Genomic DNA, 24,776 nt, shown 5'->3' on the forward strand with positions numbered 1-24,776 from the left:
TGTTTTGCAACGGCCAATCAGAATATAGGGAGATTTTACAACAGCCAGTCACAATACAGGGGGATTTTCCAGCAACCAATCAGAATAAAGAGGTAATTCTCAACAGCCAATCACATTACAGTGGGATTTTCCAACAGCCAATCAGAATACAGGGGGATTTTCCAATAGCCAATCAGAATACAGGGGGATTTTACAACAGCCAATCAGAATAAAGGGGAATTTTACAACAGCCAATCAGAATAAAGGGGAATTTTACAACAGCCAATCACAATGCAGTGGGATTTTACAACAGCCAATCACAGCACAGGAGGATTTTCCAACAGCCAATCAGAATGCAGGGGGATTTTACAACAGCCAGTCACAATACAGGGGGATTTTCCAGCAACCAATCAGAATAAAGAGGTAATTCTCAACAGCCAATCACATTACAGTGGGATTTTCCAACAGCCAATCAGAATACAGGGGGATTTTCCAATAGCCAATCAGAATACAGGGGGATTTTAAAACAGCCAATCAGAATAAAGGGGGGTTTTACAACAGCCAATCACAATGCAGGGGGATTTTACAACAGCCAATCACAGCACAGATGTTTTTCATGACAGCCAGTCACAATACGGAGTCATTTTCAAACAACCAATCAGAATGCAGGGTTGTTTTGCAACGGTCAATCAGAATATAGGGGGATTTTACAACAGCCAGTCACAATACAGGGGGATTTTCCAGCAATCAATCAGAATAAAGAGGTATTTCTCAACAGCCAATCAGAATACAGGGGAATTTTCCAATAGCCAATCAGAATACAGGGGGATTTTACAACAGCCAATCACAAAACAGGGTGACTTTCAAACAACCAATCACAATGCAGGGTTGTTTTGCAACGGCCAATCAGAATATAGGGATACTTTACAACAGCCAGTCACAATACAGGGGGATTTTCCAACAGCCAATTAGAATAAAGGGGGATTTTCCAGCAACCAATCAGAATAAAGAGGTACTTCTCAACAGCTAATCACATTAAAGTGGGATTTTCCAACAGCCAATTACAATACAGGGGGATTTTACAACAGCCAATCAGAATACAGGGGGATTTTCCAACAGCCAATCACAGTGCAGTGGGATTTTCCAACAGCCAATCACAATGCAGGGGGATTTTACAACAACCAATCACATTACAGTGGGATTTTCAAACAGACAATCAGAATACAGGGGGATTTTGCAACAGCCAATCAGAATACAGAGGGATTTTCAAACAGCCAATCAGAATACAGGGGGATTTTCCAGTAACCAATCCGAATAAAGAGGTATTTCTCAACAGCCAATCACAAAACAGGGTGATTTTCAAACAGCCAATCAGAATACAGGGGAATTTTACAACAGCCAATCACAATGCAGTGGGATTTTACAACAGCCAATCACAGCACAGGAGGATTTTGCAACAGCCAATCAGAATGCAGGGGGATTTTACAACAGCCAATCACAATGCAGTGGGATTTTACAACAGCCAATCACAGCACAGGAGGATTTTCCAACAGCCAATCAGAATGCAGGGGGATTTTACAACAGCCAATCAGAATACAGGGGAATTTTACAACAGCCAATCACAGTGCAGTGGGATTTTCCAACAGCCAATCACAATGCAGGGGGATTTTACAACAACCAATCAGATTACAGTGGGATTTTCAAACAGACAATCAGAATACAGGGGGATTTTGCAACAGCCAATCAGAATACAGAGGGATTTTCAAACAGCCAATCAGAATACAGGGGGATTTTCCAGTAACCAATCAGAATAAAGAGGTATTTCTCAACAGCCAATCACAAAACAGGGTGATTTTCAAACAGCCAATCAGAATACAGGGGAATTTTACAACAGCCAATCACAATGCAGTGGGATTTTACAACAGCCAATCACAGCACAGGAGGATTTTCCAACAGCCAATCAGAATGCAGGGGGATTTTACAACAGCCAATCACAATGCAGTGGGATTTTACAACAGCCAATCACAGCACAGGAGGATTTTCCAACAGCCAATCAGAATGCAGGGGGATTTTACAACAGCCAATCAGAATAAAGGGGAATTTTACAACAGCCAATCAGAATAAAGGGGAATTTTACAACAGCCAATCACAATGCAGTGGGATTTTACAACAGCCAATCACAGCACAGGAGGATTTTCCAACAGCCAGTCAGAATGCAGGGGGATTTTACAACAGCCAGTCACAATACAGGGGGATTTTCCAGCAACCAATCAGAATAAAGAGGTAATTCTCAACAGCCAATCACATTACAGTGGGATTTTCCAACAGCCAATCAGAATACAGGGGGATTTTCCAATAGCCAATCAGAATACAGGGGGATTTTAAAACAGCCAATCAAAATAAAGGGGGGTTTTACAACAGCCAATCACAATGCAGGGGGATTTTACAACAGCCAATCACAGCACAGATGTTTTTCATGACAGCCAGTCACAATACGGAGTCATTTTCAAACAACCAATCAGAATGCAGGGTTGTTTTGCAACGGTCAATCAGAATATAGGGGGATTTTACAACAGCCAGTCACAATACAGGGGGATTTTCCAGCAACCAATCAGAATAAAGAGGTATTTCTCAACAGCCAATCAGAATACAGGGGAATTTTCCAATAGCCAATCAGAATACAGGGGGATTTTACAACAGCCAATCACAAAACAGGGTGACTTTCAAACAACCAATCACAATGCAGGGTTGTTTTGCAACGGCCAATCAGAATATAGGGATACTTTACAACAGCCAGTCACAATACAGGGGGATTTTCCAACAGCCAATTAGAATACAGGGGGATTTTCCAGCAACCAATCAGAATAAAGAGGTACTTCTCAACAGCTAATCACATTAAAGTGGGATTTTCCAACAGCCAATTACAATACAGGGGGATTTTACAACAGCCAATCAGAATACAGGGGGATTTTCCAACAGCCAATCACAGTGCAGTGGGATTTTCCAACAGCCAATCACAATGCAGGGGGATTTTACAACAACCAATCACATTACAGTGGGATTTTCAAACAGACAATCAGAATACAGGGGGATTTTGCAACAGCCAATCAGAATACAGAGGGATTTTCAAACAGCCAATCAGAATACAGGGGGATTTTCCAGTAACCAATCAGAATAAAGAGGTATTTCTCAACAGCCAATCACAAAACAGGGTGATTTTAAAACAGCCAATCAGAATACAGGGGAATTTTACAACAGCCAATCACAATGCAGTGGGATTTTACAACAGCCAATCACAGCACAGGAGGATTTTGCAACAGCCAATCAGAATGCAGGGGGATTTTACAACAGCCAATCAACAATGCAGTGGGATTTTACAACAGCCAATCACAGCACAGGAGGATTTTCCAACAGCCAATCAGAATGCAGGGGGATTTTACAACAGCCAGTCACAATACAGGGGGATTTTACAACAGCCAATCACAATGCAGTGGGATTTTACAACAGCCAATCACAGCACAAGAGGATTTTCCAACAGCCAATCAGAATGCAGGGGTATTTTACAACAGCCAATCACAATACAGGGGGATTTTACAATAGCCAATCAGAATACAGGGGAATTTTACAACAGCCAATCAGAATGCAGGGGTTTTTGCAACGGCCAATCAGAATACAGGGGATTTTCCAGCAACCAATCAGAATGAAGAGGTACTTCTCAACAGCCAAAAACATTACAGGCTGATTTTACAATAGCCAATCACAGCACAGATGTTTTTCATGACATCCAATCACAATACAAGGTCATTTTCAAACAGCCAATCTGAATAAAGGGGGATTTTGCAACAGCTAATCACAGCACAGATGTTCTTCATGACAGCCAATCACAACAGAGGGGTATTTTCAAACAAACACTCACAACACAGGGAGATTTTACAATATATACAATTTTACAATATATGATTATCAAAGTTCATAGATTGTTTAATGTGTATGTTATTTAGGAGGTGTGTCAAAAAGTAACAGGACTTAGTGTGCTGTGTGAGCTATGAGTCGGGTAGGGATTAGCGGGTTGTGTCAGTTTGTGACAGATTTTTCCTCAGCCGGACCAGAAACTTCAGGTTGGTTCATTGCTCGGTGCCCATCACTTGACGGCCTGAAATTAAAGAAAAAAGGTCATATATTTGTATACAATATAATTGATATGAGTATGCAGTTATCAGTATGACTATTTCTATTATTGTATATGATGGAATATTAGAATGTCAGTATCAATATATAAAAATGCACAGTAACAAAAATCAAGTAGGGCAAGAACATCCTCTGAATTAAAATTGAATTCAAATATAAAAAATAATTCAGAGGATTATCTTCTGCCTCCTCAAACCTAATGTACCCCAGTGTGGGGGCTGGATTTGTTTTTAGAGTGGCAGTGTGAAAATATTTTAAATGTATGGCAAACAGGTTCTGGTAAGGATGGAATGTAAGGTTTATGCCACAGGTATCCTAAATTAACAGCATTGGGAAATACCCAAATCATTTTTTTATGTTTCTGTAATGGTTAATACACCAGTATGTAGAGGGAATTTAACCGAAATATTTCTAATGCTAAAATGTAATTATTATTGTTATCCATGAATTTTCAAATTTACTGTTTACAAAAAAACCCAGAAAACATAGTAAAGCACATTATTATTTCTTGATTAAGATGTCAAATTATAGTTATTTACTTGCATTCCTGAACAGAAAAAAATGTTTTAGTGGTTGAATGCTATGCTTGATTAATTTCTGACTTCTCAGAGAAGCCCAGTCAGCCAGCTCAAATTTGGGTACAAAAAGGTGAATTCAGTTTGAAATTCCTCATTCCTGTTCACAATGGTAAAACGTCGAGAGTGCAGTGAAAATCAAAGAGTACACATTAAAACACTTCATGATGCTGGATGATCTCTGAGACAAATAGGGAAAGACATGGAGTCAATTGCTTCTGTGCTCAAAAAGTTACATTCAGTCACCCAAAAATTTATCTGTTTCACAAATGAATCACCATAGTTCACGTTCATGTAATTTATGTTTGGAGCAGACAAATCCACATTATCCTGTTTATTTATTTATTTATTTTTTGGTTTGATTTTTGCTGTTACAAATACCCATTTTTGGTAAACTGAAGAATAACGACAAAAAATTAGAAGATAGTTGTGTCCTCAACTTATTTCCACGATCCAATACAAAAGTATCAGAACTGATCAATATTAGTATGCTCAAAATAATATAATTGATTTCAATGCATTGCTGTTTCTTATTAAATTCTCTCACCCCTTTTTTTTCTTTTTCTCACAAGATAATCAAAATTAATTAGTACAGAGGAATTCTCTACTCTTCTACGCATGCTTTTTGGAGTCTTACTTCACACAATATAATTATTACCCAGTAATGATTTTTCCATACACTATTGTGGTTTTAGTAAACACTGAGTCTTACTTTGCACAATACGACAATTAACCAGTGATAATTTTTCCCATACAGTATTGTGGTCTTAGAAAACTCTTTTAAGTTGGACTCGTCAGTGCACCTCCAGGTTTCTACTAAACCTTGGTTAAAAACTGTCGGGACTCTTTCCCATCTCAACTCTTATATCTTGACATCTTTAGTAACCTGATTTTTCCCCCTTTTTTATTTTTCTAAAAATCAATTAAATAAATTTTCAGATTCTCACCAATCAGAATTGTTGAATCGCAGCGCTGAGTGAGTCTGGTCTCGGGTCTAAGGCCCTCCTTCTCACCAGTCTTTGTGGGGAGGTTGAGGTTGAAGGGAATATCTCCTCAGGGTGTGCACTACCACCGTCGACCCTGAGTCCAGAAACCCTCACACAAGCGATCCCACTTCTGACACCAAATTGTAAATTGAAAATCTGAAAATTAAGACCATGACCCCATGACCAAGATTGTCTTTCTGGTGTTTTAATCGAGCTTTGCAAAGGATCAGTACACAGTCACACTCAAAGTGTAAAAGGAACTGATAATCAAGTCAAGAATGTAAATCTGTCTTACAGGGTTAGGAGATGAAGGAGGTTGGGTCAGGATGGACCTGAACTGCTTATCGGGAGAGTCAGGATGTGATTGTGTTATCAGAAGTTGTTCTTCCAAAGGGAAAACAGCTGTGTGTACAAGGACGAGTAACCAGTTAGTGCCTGACAGAACATGCGAAATAACTAAGAGGAACAACAGTGACCAGTTTGGTGAATAATTTTCCCACCACAGTGGTTACACAGCGTTGGGTAATTTCTCTATCATCCCTGGACACATCAAGTCCATAAATACTGGGCAACAGGTCCCACTCGTTACAACGCAGACATTCTTCCTCTGTGGGCATAGAGTCACAGCATTCACAGGAGCACAACCAATCTTCACAGATTCACAGACATGCAGCAGCTGCTTCACCCTCATCTGCCCGTTGCCCCTCTCTCTCTATCCTCATCCGCTCTTTGTTTGTAGGAACTCAAACTCCTCATCCGTATACTCGGGCTTAAATAAGTACTGGCAGCCACTGAAATCAAAGGTCTCATCTACATTCTCCAAATCAGGTAAATATTTAGCCATGACACTTCAATCGGCCTAGTAAACTCTCACCTGTACTATGGGACAACCAACTGACTTTTACAAGTCATGGCTCCTCAGTTTTCTTCCAGTAACAAGCAAAGATCCCGTGAGATTTTGTCACACACAGTCCGGAGCAAGTGAAGGGTAAGACAGACGCTTCGCATGCTGTTGACAGAGATAAAACTGGCAATCTGAGCGGGTCTGTGGTGAAAAAAAGCACTTTCAATGCAAGAACTTGTACGGGACACATTTGTCCAATGTATACTGTTGTACTTATTTCGCAGCTGCCAGCTGCATCTGCTTTCCTCAATACTGGACCAATTTCAAAACGAGCTGTCTCAATCAAGGCCAAGGTTGAAAATTTCCAAAGTTGTCCTTTAATACTCACTCATAATTACACCATGTCTTGATGGAGACTACATTCTATGAAATTTTCTGACCATTCTATGGCCATTATCACTAAAGGCTAAAACACACCGGGCCATGCTGCATCACTATCGTCCAAGACAGTGTGCTTGGAATATATCTCGACCTCAGCATCTCTGACCCTCCATCTTTGCCATCAAGCTAGCGTGTGTTGTGAGACTGAGCTCCTGTCTGTGCAGGAGAGCAGAGGCAGTGGTCTGAAGAAGTGTCTGTGTGTTAAAGTGATAGTTCACCCAAAAATGAAATTTCACTCATGCCATTTACACCATGTTTTTAGCCTAAACAGGGCTGTACAGTGCGACAATTTTCGACGTAATTTGGTAATAAAAATCATTCTGTGCGAAGAGAAATACGTGTCCACTCGCACAAGTGTGAAGGAGTTGCGCTGGTATCATGTCTAAAAAAAAATAGTAGGGAAAACAAGGCTATAGGCCACATACGGCCTGCGAGATAATTTCACGTGTCTGTTATGAATGGCCCATCGGTAAATAGCACTCCCACCACTCATACTACAAATCCCACAACGCACTGCGTCAGCTGCCGCGCAACTCGAGAAATAAATCAGCTCGCAGTCGCGAAGACGCAGGTCAATATGTTCATCTGTACCTGATGGGCTGATGGGTTTGTAATATTATTATATGAGCATATTTTTATGCCAAATGCAGTGCCATTGAGGGTTTGCATGATTAAAGTGTGCGATATCTTGTGTGCAGACAAAAAGCAAGCATTTTCAAATGTAACCCCCACCTGGATATGTGAGCTGAAATATTCTGAGCTGAAATATTCTCGTTTTCTTTTGTTATTGTTGAAGAAAAAAAATATTTTAAATCCTATTTATTTTATTGAGGAAAAAGTTGTTGCAGTCTGGCTGTTCAAATTCATATTTCTGAATAAAACATAGTCAGTTTTAGACAGTTTAATAAATGTTAATCCTGTTTGGCCCGCGACTTAGACTGTGTTTTAAATTTTGGCCCTTTCTGTGTTTGAGTTTGACACCCCTGCTATAGGCCGTCTCTTGTCCTATACGTCAGTTGTTGTAGCAATGCTTCACGGGAGTTGTAGTTCTAAGTGTGTACGGTCCTTCTCAATCCGAATACAAAAGAACTACATTTCCGGGTAAACAAACCAAAAAAGCACTGTTTTGTAAATATTGTGTGGTGGCAGGTGAACTGATGGCAGGGAATACGCCATACATCACAGGGAGTACAATCTTTAAACGTGACAACGTTTATAAACACAGTATTACAAAGCGACACATCACCTGTAGAGATGCTCACCTCGCCTCAAGTCAAGTTGTTTTGTAACATATTGTTCTGTTTTGAGTGTTCAATTTGAATGTTCAAGTACGTAAAATAAATAAGAATTGAAAGATCTGCTGCTGATTTAAAAATAATTTCAGTGGAAACGTGGAAAAAAAGTGGAAATAGTGTTACTGCAGTATTTTATCACTAAGAAATAACAAGATTTGTATGCATAGGCCTATGATGAGTAAATGGCAGATTTTAGTGTTGAACAGTAAAAATGACTAATTTTACTATTTTTCTCAAAGATGAAACCCTAACATTACAGAATGCATGATTATAATCAGCAACTTTGAGATAAAAAAAAATGTGGTTTGAATGGGAGTTAATTGTCCTTAACGTCTAAATCTGATGCTACACAAAAAGTAATAATGCATCAAAGTCAATATTTTGGTTAATCCTTGACATATCCAAGACTGATAAAAAAAAAATGCCCCAGCCACCCAACATTTGTTGTATGGAAAATATCTAAATTTCTTTGCTTTTTTTCATAAATAATAACAGTGATATCGAGTAATCAAACAGGCATTTAAAGGGTTAAACTTCTCAAAATGATTGAATGTTTAGTTTTGGGGGCAGGACTGAAGTTGTTTGAGAGATTTATGCAGAAAAAAGTAGAAAAAATATGAATCTGTACTTTTTTTAATGTAGTTTTTATGGAGGTGGACATTTTTGTCCTTAACAACCAATTAGGATGGAAATTAAGACAAAGCCAGGGGGTTAACATTGTTAGAATTTCTGATCAGTATCGAATTTAGCCAATAAACACGTTAACTAACTGTCCAACTGTGTGTGCTACTAAATTTTTCTTTGTGCTATTAAAATTTTTAACTTGCTAGCACCAGTGCTACCACCTAAAAAAGTAAGTGTACAGCCCTGCTAAATGTCATCTGTAGCCTTTCAGATCCAAATGCTCTGTAGTCATGGTAATGGGGTCCTTTGACGAGAGGGTCCTGCAAGGACAGATGGACCACGCTCATTCCAGCCCAGGTGCCCCACTCCCAAAGCAAAAAAGCTACGAAGATCTAGAGAGGGACAGCAGAGAGGAGGGAGGGGGATCGTGTGTGAAGTGCCGACTGATAGAAAACTTTTTTGATGATAAATCCTGATGGTACTGAACAGTTATCTGATTAAAATATCTGTCTGAAACAGACAGATGCTCGGCTACTCTATGAAATGTTTGTCACTTCACTGCATTATTCTGAAGCCTGCAGTGTGTTTTGGCCTTTGGGAAAAAAGTGTATAGTTTTTTTTAAGGCTGCCTCAAGGGTTAAAGGGATATTTTTCAAGTGTTTAAAGTGTAATTCAAATGTAACTTTATTAAATCAAATACATTAACCTAAATGACAAATACGCCCAGAAACCCTCAGAGGCACTGCATTTGGCATAAAAATACATGCTCAAATAATTACATGACAAACCCAACTCCATCAGGCACAGATGAGCATACTGACCTGCTCAATTTAACATTAAGGCCAAAACGCACTAAAATCTTCAATAGTTAAGTCAATTGAAGCTTCTAACAGCGCACTGCACTGTAGCGATACTAATTTCAAACAAGGTAAACTTCCAGCTCTCCTCACAGATCAACGATAAAGAAGGGCACTACTTAATGGTCAAAGGTTTAATTGACCACAAACAAGTTACATTATTGAATGTTTATAGATCACCAGGAAATAATAAACAGCTGATCAAAAAAGTTTTTAATCTTAGATCTGGTGTGTGATATAGTGTCAGGTGTGTTGGTATGTGGGGGAAACTGGAATATCCAACTTTATCCCTCCATGGACTCCTCAAACAAAACAAAACAAAAAAAATAATAAGACCTGAAGCAGTATACATCAAAAAATTGCTTAAATAATTTGGTATGCGTGGATGGATGTGTGGAGGGAGCTACACCCACTTGATAGATGCTTTACTTTTTTTTTCTCATGCTCATTCTGTTTGCTCATTTTTTTTATGTTTAATTCAGATCACCACAGGATTACCAAATGTAACATTGGGGTAAGGGGCATCTCTGATCATGCAGGGGTATATTTAACACTGCATTTTGACAGCAAGCCCAAAGACACATTGTGGAGATTTAACACTAATCTTTTGAATGATCCTCAATGTCAGAAATACAAAAAGGGAGAATTTCAAGAATACATGACCCATAATGACAATGGCACAGTGTCTCCCAGTACACTGTGGGACGCTGCAAAAGCTGTTATAAGAGGTAAACTTATCATGTGGTCAGCTCAGAAGAAGAAGGAAAAAGAGAAACAAGGATTTGACTGAAAACTTAAAGTCTTTGGAGAATAAACACCCATTGGAATGGTATTAAACCTTTAGAGAGATTATAATACCAGTTCTTAAGGAATGTTTTAATTATGTTCTTCGAGGGGGGGGGACTCCATCGTCCTGGACACAAGCAGTAATTTTAGTAATTCCTAACACGGGTAAAGATAAGTCTAGTTCTTACAGACACATATCTGTTTTAAATATGGAGGAAAATATAATCCTGGATTTGACAGATACAGACCAAAATGGTTTTGTAAAAAACAGGGAGACCCAGGACAATGTGAGGCGGGCTTCCACCTCATTGAGTATATGAGAAACAGTGGATAGAGAATCTATTGCCGAGAAAGCTTTTGATTCTGTTCGATGGGAATATTTATACTTGGTTCTTAGACGATTTGGTTTTAACAGCCAGGTAGTTGGATGCCTGAAATCTTTACCTTCATTGCTCTCCCACAGCCAGAATTAAAATAAATGGGAATTTATCTAAAACAGTGTCTCTTGAGAGGGGATGTCGTCAGGGATGCCCCCTCAGCCCTACACTTTTCGCCCTCTTCATTGAGCCACTAGCACAGGAAATCGGAGAAGATAATGACGTAACAGGCATATTGATTGGAGATACACAACACAAGACCTGTCTGTACACAGATGACATTCTTGTGACGCTTACCAACCCTAATGAAAGCTTGCCTAAATTACTATCTCTTCTTAAAGTATTTGGTTCATACTCCGGGTACAAATTGAACTTACAGAAAACCCAAACTTTTTACTATGAACCACAAGAAAAAGTTTACAGATTATGTCATTTTAAATGGAAGGGTGACATAATTAAATACCTGGGAGTACAAATACCTAGAGATCTACCTGCCATCTATGAACATAACTATACTCATATAACAGCGGATATTAAGGCCAATTTAAATCGCTGGTCATTATTACCAATGAACACGTATAATCGAATAGACGTTATAAAGATGAATATATTACCCAGGCTGCTCTACCTTTTTCAGTCATTGCCTGTTGATGTCCCTCCCAAGCAATTCAGTGAGTGGAACAGAATGATTTCAACCTTCATTTGGGGAAAGCAAAGACCCAGGATTCGATTTCAAACATTACAATTACCCAAGGACAGAGGAGGAAGGGCTTCAGCCTGCTTAGAAGATTATTACAAAGCAGCACAGTTACGTTTTCTGTATGATCCTACATATGATGCGCAACGGAAAGACATAGAACAAACTCAAACAAACATACCTCTTCAATCTATATTTGGGGAAAAATCCCTTCAGAAGAAATATTTAGACAAATTATCTAAATGGACTGCAGTCCCCTTAAACATTTGGCATAAAGAATTTAAAGACCTGAACTTCGAGAGGAATGCACGAATATTACACTGGGTGGCGTATGACACAGAATTCACACCGGCTAAATTTGAAAACAGATTTAAACTCTGGACAAATGCAGGCATGACCTCATACTGTATGATATCCTCCAATAGAGGCTTAGATACCTTTCAACAACTTTCAAAAACATATAACGTAGTAAAGAAAAGCAATAACCAGAAAATGGTTGAGCATAGAACCTCCTAAAACCTTTGAGTGGATAGAAATAGTTAATGACATTTATACTATGGAACGATTGACCTTTTCCCTGAAAAAAATGGAAGTCCTATTTGAAACTGTAGTGATTTCTTTATACATGTTTGGTTGGAGAAACAATGTAATGTATTTTTCCTATGCACAAACAGAGCAGACTTTTAAGTTAAGAAAGAATGGGAGACATCTCACTTTGAAGGAAACACTGAGGACTAGCATTAAATGGAGCCAAGGATCATAAAAACTTTTTGGACCTCAAATAACACTCATGGACATAAAGGACTTTTTCGACAATGAATGTAACCCGGGTTCATTCAATCCTCATTCTGTATGTTTAGCATTTCTCTACACCTGTGATGACCCTGTCTGTTTTAAGTTCTGTTTTTGTTTAAAAGAAAATAATAAAAATAAAGTTTAAAAAAAAAATTGTGTTGTTAAAAAGGAATTCACATTAAAGCATTAACGCATTAACTTTGACGGCCCTATTAAATATACATTCATCGCATAGTTTGTGTTTTGCAGCTACACCCTACCTCAGAAATGTTGTGTTTTTTGTCTGACAAATAATTACAGGAATATTTTTTAGTCATAATTTGTCTGCAATCTCATTATGTGAAATAAAAAAAATAGTATCATTAAGCCAGTATCAGAAATTGTATCGAATCGTGAGTTGAATGTATTGTTACATCCCTAGTCACCATTAGGGATGTTCCTGGTGACTAATTTCCCTGTCGATTAAGGCAAAATTGAATTTAGACTAATCGACTGGTCTAACACTAAAAAAACACTCAGAAAGCTGCTAAAATGTAGTAGAATTTATTGATTTATAATGTTAAACACTGTCCGAAAAAAATACTGTGTTTATTAAGAGCCATTTGAAGACGTTAATCACAGTCTACAATCGCAAAATCGTACTTTAAATGCCGCTGAAATGCGCGTTATTTTGCGCTGTGCAATACAAGCCTCACACATTTCTGTACAAAACATGACAACAACTCACTAAACGCTTCACCTTTTCAGACCAGAGGGTCACAGTGTCTGCGGGTAAAGGACCCTGAGCTAATGTTAGCTGCCAGCCTGACACACAATGTGGCTAATGTTAGTAATGCTAGCAGCAGCAGTTTGGCTTGCAGATTTATGTCCGTGTAAGTTCTTAATGTGGGCACATTTCTCCAGTCGAGTGAATACATATCAGCTTATTCTGTCACAGTTTTACATTCATCTGTCCGACTTTGCAACTCTGGATGTTTATATCAGCAAACATCCCCAAACATCATCCAGACTTCTTCAGGTTTCTTCTTTTGTTTTGTTTTTTTCTCACTGCTAAGCATTACTACAGCAAACTGTTGCATGAAGTCAGCCTCTGTTTTGTTTACATCTGCCTACCATCACAAGAGATTGCGGTTCCTCTGGTATATAAACTTGATAAGACTGAGGCTAAGAGTGACCCGGAGCACTTTTGAAGAAAATGTAAAAGATTTCATTGCCAGTGATTTATTATGAATGTACAATTCAATTTTCCAAAAATGTTTTTGTATACTGCCGATTACAGGTCTTACAAAGAAAGAAAATTTGAATTAGCAAAGGTCAGACTTTAAATAGAATGGAATTGGCCATGGACACTGCAATCTATACAATTCTAATCATACAGTTGGTCTAATAATGTTGGTTGGTTAATGGTTTAATAATTTGTGTATCAATTACTTTGTGGCTGATCAGGTTAATTAGCAGCTAATTATTGTCAGTTTCTAACTGCAGTATGCAATAAATGGTTGCCCTTTGTGTGTGTTTACCTGTCACTCACTACTGAAAGTACACAACACAATAAAAACCCGATATTTTTATAATAGTGAAATATAAAATGAGTTTTTACGTTGTCTGATTGACTGCATTTATTTAGTGGTTTGATTAATGGTTTAAGGTTACGGGCTGTTTCCCAGAGTTGGGACAACCTTAAGGGAGACCTTGAAATACAACTTACGATGCACGTAGCGCTACGAAGGCTCTGGGAAACGGGGCCCAGGTCTGACAAAGAAAGAACCAATACTTTTATAGTCATACTCCTATTACGCTATACCACATGGAAGCAGCTTACCTTAATAGTGATAACGCACTTGCCACTCTGTATTTTACACCCAGCAGCAAAGTCTTGTAACACCAGTATACACACTGAGTGTTAAAGTGAAAAACATGGTGACACAAAACACTGCATGCCAATAACATAATATAGGACAAGCAATTGTATAATTCCTCTGGAATAAAAAAAAAAAAAAAACATTCAAAAAACACAGAGAAATAACCACTGGCAAAGGACAATCCCATCGTTACTTTGTGATCATCTCATGAAATCTTTGAATTGATACAACAAAGTACGTAGTAATTTCTGTGGTAGTGGATCTTTTGTTTGCTCCGTTTTGTTATATGATTTTGTCTTTTATGTGATGCAGAACAGGAATTAGCTGTAAACCAGTTTTAAGTGAGTCAGAGCTGTTTAATTCTAACTGATTTTATTACATTATTTTTAATCTTTTCCTGCAAATAATAAATGAAATAAAAGTGAAAAATATTGTGTGTTATTGTAAGTTTTAAGGCTTTCACAAAGTAATAAAACTATTTGTGCAGCATCATGCATAATGTACATTAGATGAGATAAGTACAACATTGACTTTGATGCATTATTAGTTTTTGTGCACCATCAGATTTGAACTTTTTCTCCTTTTCATACTGTTGGTGGATGAAATTTCCCCATCAACTTCCATTATAACCACATTTTTTGGAGGTCAAATTAGTTTTTAATGTTGACCACCTCATGACACCATTTACCCACTATAGGCCTATGAATGAAATGCTGGTCATAAAGCAAGTATGAAAAAAATTCTAAATGTTTCAGTAATACTAGTTTTCATTTTCCCTGAAAAAACAAAACTCAGAAAACCAAATGCATATTGAGGGTGCATGGCTGGTTTTCTGTTTCATTTTGTTGGCGTCGGTGACAGAGCTTATAAAATTGGCATTTAAAATATTACAATTCTAAAAATATTTAAATATTTAGTAGTTTTGACCAGAACTGAGGTTAATTAACATATTTATGCAAAAAAAGTTGAAAAAATATTTATCTGATATATTTTTACAGCAGTTTTTGTTAGTGGCTGTTTTCAGCCACCAACAGTAATTCCAACAGTACTGAAACAGAGTTTATTCCAGATAGATATAATTTACTCTACTAAGTTGCCTTACTTGGCAGTTATCTCCCTGGACGCCCAACAGGCATTTGATCAAATTGAATGGAAGTACATGTTTGCTACTATTCTTGCCCCAAATCCTCCATTTTGACTAATCATGACAGGTCTCCCCCAGGCAGGGTTGCTGCCTCTCCCCAATGCTCTTTGCGCTGACTCTCGAGCCTCTGGCCATTTCTATTAGAGCCAGTCCCCAAATCACTGGTATAAGTTGCGGCACATCTCATTGTACCATTGGTCTGTACGCAGGTGATATAATCTTGTCTCTAAACCCAGAAAGCTGCCAAAAGCTGTTTATTATATCAAAAAGGGGAAACAGGGATGTTTTTAGATCTTTTAGTGTTAACTGGGGAAAAAGTTTGTTCATGCCCTTCTCTCATGGTCTCGACGCTGGCTTTCTTGGCAATCTACCCTTCAGACTTTCCACTGAACACCTTGTGTATCTCGGGATTAATATCTTTAGAAACCCTAAATTTCTTTTTAAACTTAATTTTTTGGATTTGGGGACTAAAACTATGATAGATAAATGGAAATTTCTCGTTCTTTCTTTAATCGGATGCGTTAATATTATTAGGATGCTAGTACTCCCCAAATTTATTTCTCTCTTTCAACATGTCCCGATTTTTCTTACATCTTCGTTCTTTAAAATATGCCCTTCATTTGGGCTAACGAAGGTGGCCAGGGCCTTCTTGTCTTCCAACATTATTACTGGGCCTGCAATGCCAGTTCATGGGTTTTCTCATCATTCTGCTGCTAGACAGAAGAGCAGTGTCTGTATCAGATGGCCTGAGATTGAGTCTTGTAATGCAGTCTTACTCACTGGAGCCTCTTTAATGGCCTTTTTATTTTCACAGCCAAATCCACCTATCAAATGTCTAAAGGATGACTTTATTTTTTTTTATATTATTCAGTTTAAAGTCATTCATTCTGTCTCTTCTACTTGTGATAAGTGTAAGTCAGGTGATGGTGAGGAAGTGTTGAGTATAGAGAAAAAGATTTTTTTATTAATCTGATATTACTACTGTGTAAATTCCATATTCATGAATGTAAACTTAAAACCTGTCTTGTTTTTATTTCTGCCAGCAAAAAATAAAAACTGTACATTGTGTGAGTATACCTATGAATTACTGGTTAAAAATTACATATTTATTTTTCAAGGAGGAATCTGACTGTTCAGTTATCTCTGTGCAAGCAGCTACAGTCTAAGAGGCTACACTTGACATTTAGGCTAAAAACATGGTGTAAATGGCGTCTTTTTGGGTCAAATTTTAATGTCGCAACTTACGGACACTTGGATTACACCACATGAGCAGTATGAGACATTTTGTGGGGGTTTTTGTGTGTATTCTTTTAACATTTTAAAATTGGTCACTGTTCACTTCAATTGTACTGGATTTGGCTGCAACACTGTTTTCCACAGAAACCCCGGGAGTGTTTTGTGAACTGGAGATCTTCACTCAGTGAATTTTCATTTTTGGGGGAACTACTGCTTTAGGACATTACAACCTTCAAATATTAATTTTGTATTTGCCTTTAACCAATATCCAATGACTATTTATTATATACACATATATATATATATATATATATATATATATATATATATATATATATATATATATATATATATATATATATACATATATATATATTTTATTTTCATAAAGTTACTTTAACTTCTGTGTCAAGTCTTCCTGTCAGTCATATCACAATGGAAAACAATACATGTATGTTTTAGCAAACAGGACATTGCAACCTTCAAACATTAATTCTGTGTTTGCCTTCAACTACAGTGAAATTACATTAAATAAACAAGATATCAATATATATAATATATATATGGCTTGTGTCAGTTAGGCAAAGCATCACTAAAGGCACAAATATTATAAGTAAAAGGCAAGATATTAGTTAAAAGCAAATACAGAAATAGTATTTGAAGGTTGTGTTGTCCCATTTACTCAGGGACTTATTGTTTTATGTTCAGATGTAACCGAGATAGCTAAACAGTCACTGGGCACCAGTTTCCTCTCTGAAAAATAAATGTGTAATTTTTAGCCAGCAATTCATAGGTATACTCACACATTGTACAGATGAAACCCTGAGTTATTGCCTGTTTTTGCCACAAGAGGGAGTATACCCTCAAGTTAGTGCTTTGAACCAGAAAACAAAAATGGGTAAAGAGAGCTAATTTTCTTTTTTTTTTTTTTTGCCAGCAGACATAAAAACAAGAGTAAAAATCTAAATAATGATACTAAAAAAAGGGATCAGTTTCAGTGTAATTTTATTTCTTACTTGTTGACTTGAAAACAGCAGAAAGGCAGACAGTTGACCCGGAAGTTAAATAAGCTCTATCAAAATAAGAGCCAGGAGAATCAAACTCAGGCATAGCATATATGAAGACATGAGTGTTGCCCCTTCATACCATAGTAGGGAATATATCCTATAAATAATAAACCAAAATGTGAAATTGCTCATCTTTAAATCCAAAATAATTTTATAGATTACATCCTAACCAACCATCCTAACCAATCTATGAACTTTGATAAATATAAAGGCAAAGGGCTGAGTTTCTTCAGTTTTCAGGACACATTATAAGAGACAAAGTATTATTTTTTGAACTATGAAGGTAAACACAGAGTTAATGTTTGGAGATTACAAACACATGTATTAAATATATTTACATCATATCGAAACAAAATACTCGCTTATGCTGGTTTATACTGGTTTATGCGTGTTGGACTAGTAGTAAGAATTTTCATATAAATTATTTCAGATTCATTCAGATTCAGATTCAGATTTAATTAGAATGTAATCTTTCAAGTAATTTAGATGTAAAAATGACCTTTTTTCAATTTTGGTTTAAAATATAGAAAGGGCACACTTAAGGGTATATTTCATAAACGTGTCATAAACGGACAACAACTCTTTGTCTTCATATGTGCATAATTTATGTGCTATGAGTTATATTTTCCTGGCTCAGACAAATAGACAGTATATAGAATGTTGCATATATATAAGTTCTTGCTGCTCACACAAATTAAACAGGATTTTGAGCAGTGCTCCCTACTAAATCTTTCTGTAGCTGCCAGAATCAATGCAATTAAAATGAATGTTTTCCCGCACTTTTTATAGTTATTCCAATGTATTCCGATATTTCTTCCTCTTTCATTTTTCCATAAAGTGGACAGTATTATTCTCGGTTTTGTTTGGAATAAGAAGTCTCCAAGGTTACGTCGACAAGTTTTACAGAGGCCCAAAGCTCAGGGCGGAATGGTGTTACCAAACTTCCTGTACTATTATTAGGCAACAAACATAAGAAATTTGAACTATTGGGTCAAATATGGGGATATTGAGGGCCCTCCGTCATGGTTGATTTTGGAGTCAAATTCTTTTCACCCGGTATCATTGAAACCCTTCCTGTACTCACCCTTGTATTCTTCTATTTCTTGTTATACTGACTGTTATACTATGATAGTGTCCTCCAGTATTAAAATATGGATTCAATTTAGACATCATCTTGGCCTGCAAACACTTTATACTGGGGCTCCACTAGAAATATATATATATTATTATTATTATTATACATACATACATACATATATATACATACATACATACATACATACATACATACATATATATATATACATAGATATATATATATAGATATACCTCTTCCAAACATGCAACAGAGCTGTGATAAGGGGATGAAACAGCAATACATTCCTCCATGACTGTTAGACAGAAGGCTGTACTCAGTACCTTGCTCACACCGAGAGAGGTATCAGGAGCACACACACAAGCATGCATAGAGCTCTGCCTCTTCTTCTTCTTCTTCCCTCAACCTCTGATTATACCATTTTCTTTGTAGTTTTACATGAAATATTGTTGTCATGTATGAATGCAAGATACAAGAAAGGATTGCTGCAGAAACATGCCAATTTAAGTTTGTCCCACAACCATTACTTAGCACTTGAATGAATAAGATAGCCCAACTAAAGAACATTACATGTCCTGTTCAAGAAAATGGCACTAACACTGAAAGGTTCTGTAGTGATGGTGTAAACAGTCTCATGCTTGCACGGTTGTTTTTCTTTCCATTTTGACAGTTCCACTTGTTTCAAAGTTTAAAACTAGGGTTGCAACTAACGGTTATTTCCATTGTTGATTAATGCTGATTATATCTTCTCAATTAATCAAGTAGTTCTTTTGTCTGTGAAATGCCACAAAATGGTGAAAAAAAAAGGTTTTTGTTTAGTGTCTCCCGAAGTGCACAATTATGGTGTCAAATGTTTTATTTTGTCCACAACCCAAAGATATTTAGTAAACTGTAATAAAGGGTTAAAGAAACCACAACAACAACTCTCACATTTGAGAAAGTGCATCAGAGAATTTTGACTTTTTTTCTCTTAAAAATTACTCAAAGCAATTAACAGATTATCAAAATAGTTGGCAGTTTGTTGGCAATACCAAGATTCTCTTGGACTGAACTAATATATCTTTCCTCATCTCGTTGTGATGGCCCACTAGCAGATGTAGACATAAAATATTTTTATATTGTGGTGGATTTATTGGACCATGATGCTGTATTCGCTGTGTAAAGATTTATTTCATCACAACTTACAATTTACAATTTAATTTAGCAGACATTTTTATCTAAAGTCATGTACATCTGAGAGCTGATACAACACACAAGCAAGGATCTAGTCATGAGAGAACAACACGAATAAGTCCCATGAAGCAAAGTTCAAGTCTGACTGAGAGACTCTGACAATCGTTCCACCAGAATGGAAGAGTCTAGCAAGTGACCTTGAACTCTGTTGTGGTGGTCGAATCTGGTGTCTTTCATTTTAGATTATTAGAACATGATGTTGGTCTAAACCGGGGAAGAAAATACAATTGTATTTACCAGAAAATGTAAGTGGTTGTAAGTCACCATTTACGTTTCACTTTTAAAGAAACTGCCCATAAAAACTGTACAGATTTGATATTTGATTAGAACTTTAAAGCGGTGAAGAAATTTTCAGAAAATGCTGCTCTAGATGTGCTTTTATTTTACAGAAATGTCTACTTAAGGATTAACAGAAGTGTCCATGAACGGCCCAGGGGATATACTGTAAATCTACAGAATTTTCCATTTTAGGGTTGAAAGAAATATCCACAAACCTAACAGAATATGTACTGATAATTTTTTGCCAGGACATCATTCATTACTCTACAGATTGTTTTCTTACAGTGTAGCTGAGTTAACTAGAATAAATTAAAAATAAGTTAAAAAATAAATCTGTAATTTTTACCCAGTAAATACATAAATAACCTGAGGCACAGCACATCTTAAGACAGAAGTTGTTGTCCCTTTATGCCACAAGAGGGAGTATATGTTTAATGAGCTCAAGGAATTACATACATCACACACCTTATGATGTGGTGCTATAAAAGAAAGGCTGGGCAGAAATGTATAAAAACACTGCAAACTCTGTCTTTTTTGCAGAATACCAACCATGAAAAGGAAAAAAAATAAGAATTCTTTATTCAAGGGTCAGACAGATACAGCTACCATTTCCTGCCACCTACAAAGTTTTAGAGGAATGGATTTTTTTTTAAAATTCGTATAGATATTCTGAGGCAGTGGTTCTCAAACAGGGATCTGTGGCACAAGTGGAGTGGTGAAAAGTTTTTAGAATCATTAATTTAAAAAAAATATGTAAATAAATATCTAGCCTATAGTTTTATTCATAATTCAACAAATGATATATGTTTAATCTTAGCAGTGCCTTTAGCTATAATGAAATGAGACAGAATAAGCAATGCCTGAACATATCAGAAAATAGAGATAACACAATTAAAGTGACAATAAAGTCATTTCTGGTTTTGGTTTAACTTCTATTTCAATTGCTGATTTGAGGACATGGACCAAAAAAGCAAGTGGATTTTTCATTGTTATTATTTTTTGTTTGTTTGTTTGGTTGTTTGTTTGACATATCGATATAAAATGATATATTGTATATTTGTTTATCCTAATTATCAAAGTTAAATACAGTTTGGGAGGGATGATACATAGACCCCTCTTCAAGATCAAGATCTGGTCGCTCACCTGGTAGAACACATGCCTTATTTGCAAAGGCGGACTCCTTGCTGCAGAGGGTTTCATTCCAGCCCTTGGACATGTGCTGCATGTCATCTGTTCTCTCTCTGCCACCTGTCCTATGACATTCTTCAGTCTGCCCTGCATGTCATCTGTTCTCTCTCTGCCACCTTTCCTATCACATTCTTCAGTCTGCCCTGTTATTAAAGCCAAAAAAATCAAGCTGTAATGTTATTCAATACATAAGACATGATTTTTAATGTCTGTAATGTGGAAACTAGCTTCTAACCCCTGAGTGGAAAATGAAGTGCTTTATACCAGCTTATCTCACTGTTAGAAGATATATTTTAAATTTTGCATGTCTAGAATAGATTTGAAAAGAATCTCAAGTCAATCTATGTTCGGATTCCTCATTAGCTCAACTGTAATTACGCATGTTCCATATGCAAACACTGCATCCTTACTGCAGCGGCCCTGGTTTGATTCCAGTCAGAGTAGGGAGGAGGCTTAAGTGTTTCTTAAGCAGAGGAGAACATGACAAAGAACTGATGAGTGACAGTGAGTTAGTAAAACGCTATGGATTGGACTGTGCGGGGATAACATTTGTGGTCGATCTCATGAGAGACGTGCTCATGTAACAATAATAATGATCAATTTTTTTTTATGTACCACTTTTTTAATGTTACCAAGTACTTTACAAGATAAAATAAAACTAGACAAGGCTGATAAATCTTCCTTAACAACAATAACAATAACACTATGATGCCAGAAATTAAAGTGATCATAACAGGGAGACTTTGGTCTGTTACAACTTTCCATCAGCAGAGTGATCACACAATTACGGTGCTTTCACAGTCTTACATGGTGATACAGTTGATTTCATTTCCACTCGATGCCCACATCTGCCAGGCTCACAAAATGGCATTCATGGACACAGGAAGTACAATTAGGCTTACAAAGTATTCAGTTCTTAAAGGATAACTTCAGTATTTTTCAGCCTGGGTCTAATTTCCCCATGTGTGTGTGTGTGTATGATTGATGGGGACAACTCATTTTGAAATTGGTCCAGTATTGAGGGATGCAGATGCAGCCAGCAGTCGCGAAACAAGTTACAACAGTATATATGGGGGTAAATGCCTCCTGTAAAAGTTCATGCATTGAAAGTGCTTTTTTTCCACCACAGACCAGCTCAGATCACCAGTGTAAACTCTGTTAAGAGCATGCAAAGCACATCTCTTAACCTTCACTTGCTCCAGGCTGTGTGTGACAAAATCTCATGGGATGTTAGTGTGTTGCCAGAAGAAAACAAAGGAACCATGACTGAGAGCCGGTCAGAGTGGAGTTGGTTGTCCCTGAGTGCAGTTGAGAGTTTCACTATATCGATAAAAAAAAAAAAAAAAAGATGCTGAAGTTGTGGCTAATTGTGCTACAAATTGATGCTAACATTCCTGTCCAGACACTGCATCTTGCAGACCATCGGGTCTGCAGTGTCCCAAGATCACTACTGCCAGCCCAAGAAGAGAATACATCCGATTTTAACTCATATGCTACAAGTGTTTAAAGCGGCAGAAAAATTCCTCAAAGTTAAAAGTGTTTGGTGTAAATAATCCCCGCTTTTAATAACAAAGCCTGGGAAGATAAAGGTATTACAACAAGATATTAATGGGGCAAGCACAATCCTTAAGTTCCATACAATATTGACAAACATTCTCTTTTAGGGTCAGTTTGTTAAGCCTATAAAGTTCAGTGGGAATCAGCCTTACAAGAACATCCTATTTTAAGTTGGATACAGTGTGCTCCAGATGAATAGTGGCTTATATATATGACAAATTAAACTTGCTTGGCTTGGGGGAGAGACATAGCTGAGGTGGAACAAGAACTGAAATGGGTTGTAATTTGGAATAACGTTGCTGATGCCTCCTAAAACCCAAACCATCAGTATATATACATTTGAAATTTTGTCGTAGAGCATACCTTAAAGGGGACCTATTATACTCATTTTCGGGCCTTTGTATTTGATTTCTGGACTCCTATAGAGCAGCTACACACGATCGCCCGCACAGAAAGCTTTGTAGATCTTCAGGACGCTGTGCCTCTCGCTGCATCTCTTCCTTGTATTTTCTACATCCCGCGAAAACGGTCTGTGTAATTTACTCCACCCCCCCGGCCCTGCTCCAGGTTTTGGTTGCCTCCTCCAATTTATTTTGGGCACATGAAAGAAGGTATCCAGCACTGCCCTGCTGGTCAGGGGACGGAAATCCTGTAAGGTGGTGTGGTGGAAAATCTGAAAATTAAGACAGACCCCATGACCAAGATTGTCTTTGTGGTGTTTTAATCGAGCTTTGCAAAGGATCAGTACACAGTCACACTCAAAGTGTAAAAGGAACTGATAATCAAGTCAAGAATGTAAATCTGTCTTACAGGGTTAGGAGATGAAGGAGGTTGGGTCAGGATGGACCTGAACTGCTTATCAGGAGAGTCGGAATGTGATTGTGTTATCAGACGTTGTTCTTCCAAAGGGAAAACAGCTGTGTGTTCAAGGACCAGTAACCAGTTAGTGCCTGACAGAACATGAGAAATAACTAAGAGGAACAACAGTGACCAGTTTGGTGAATTTCTCTATCATCCCTGGACACATCAAGACCATAAATACTGGGCAACAGGTCCCACTCGTTACAACACAGACATTCTTCCTTTGTGGGCATAGAGTCACAGCATTCAAGGAGCACAACCAGTATTCACAGATTCACAGACATGCAGCAGCTGCTTCATCCTCGTCTGCCCGTTGCCCCTCTCTCTCTATCCTCATCCGCTCTTTGTTTGTAGGAACTCAAACTCCTCATCCGTATACTTGGGCTCAAATAAATACTGGCAGCCACTGAAATCAAAGGTCTCATCTACATTCTCCAAATCAGGTAAATATTTAGCCATGACACTTCAATCGGCCTAGTAAACTCTCACCTGTACTATGGGACAACCAACTGACTTTTACAAGTCATGGCTCCTCTGTTTTTTTCCAGTAACAAGCAAAGATCCCGTGAGATTTTGTCACACACAGCCCGGAGCAAGTGAAGGGTAAGACAGACGCTTCGCATGCTGTTGACAGAGATAAAACTGGCGATCTGAGCAGGTCTGTGGTGAAAAAAGCACTTTCAATGCAACAGGACGCATTTGTCCAATGTATACTGTTGTACTTATTTTGCAGCTGCCAGCTGCATCTGCCTCCCTCAACACTGGAAAGAATTTCAAAACGAGCTGTCTCCATTAAGGCCAAGGTTTAA

This window comes from Lutjanus erythropterus, chromosome 11, assembly GCF_056507025.1.
Source record: "Lutjanus erythropterus isolate fLutEry1 chromosome 11, fLutEry1.hap2, whole genome shotgun sequence".
Lineage (NCBI taxonomy): Eukaryota > Metazoa > Chordata > Actinopteri > Lutjaniformes > Lutjanidae > Lutjanus > Lutjanus erythropterus.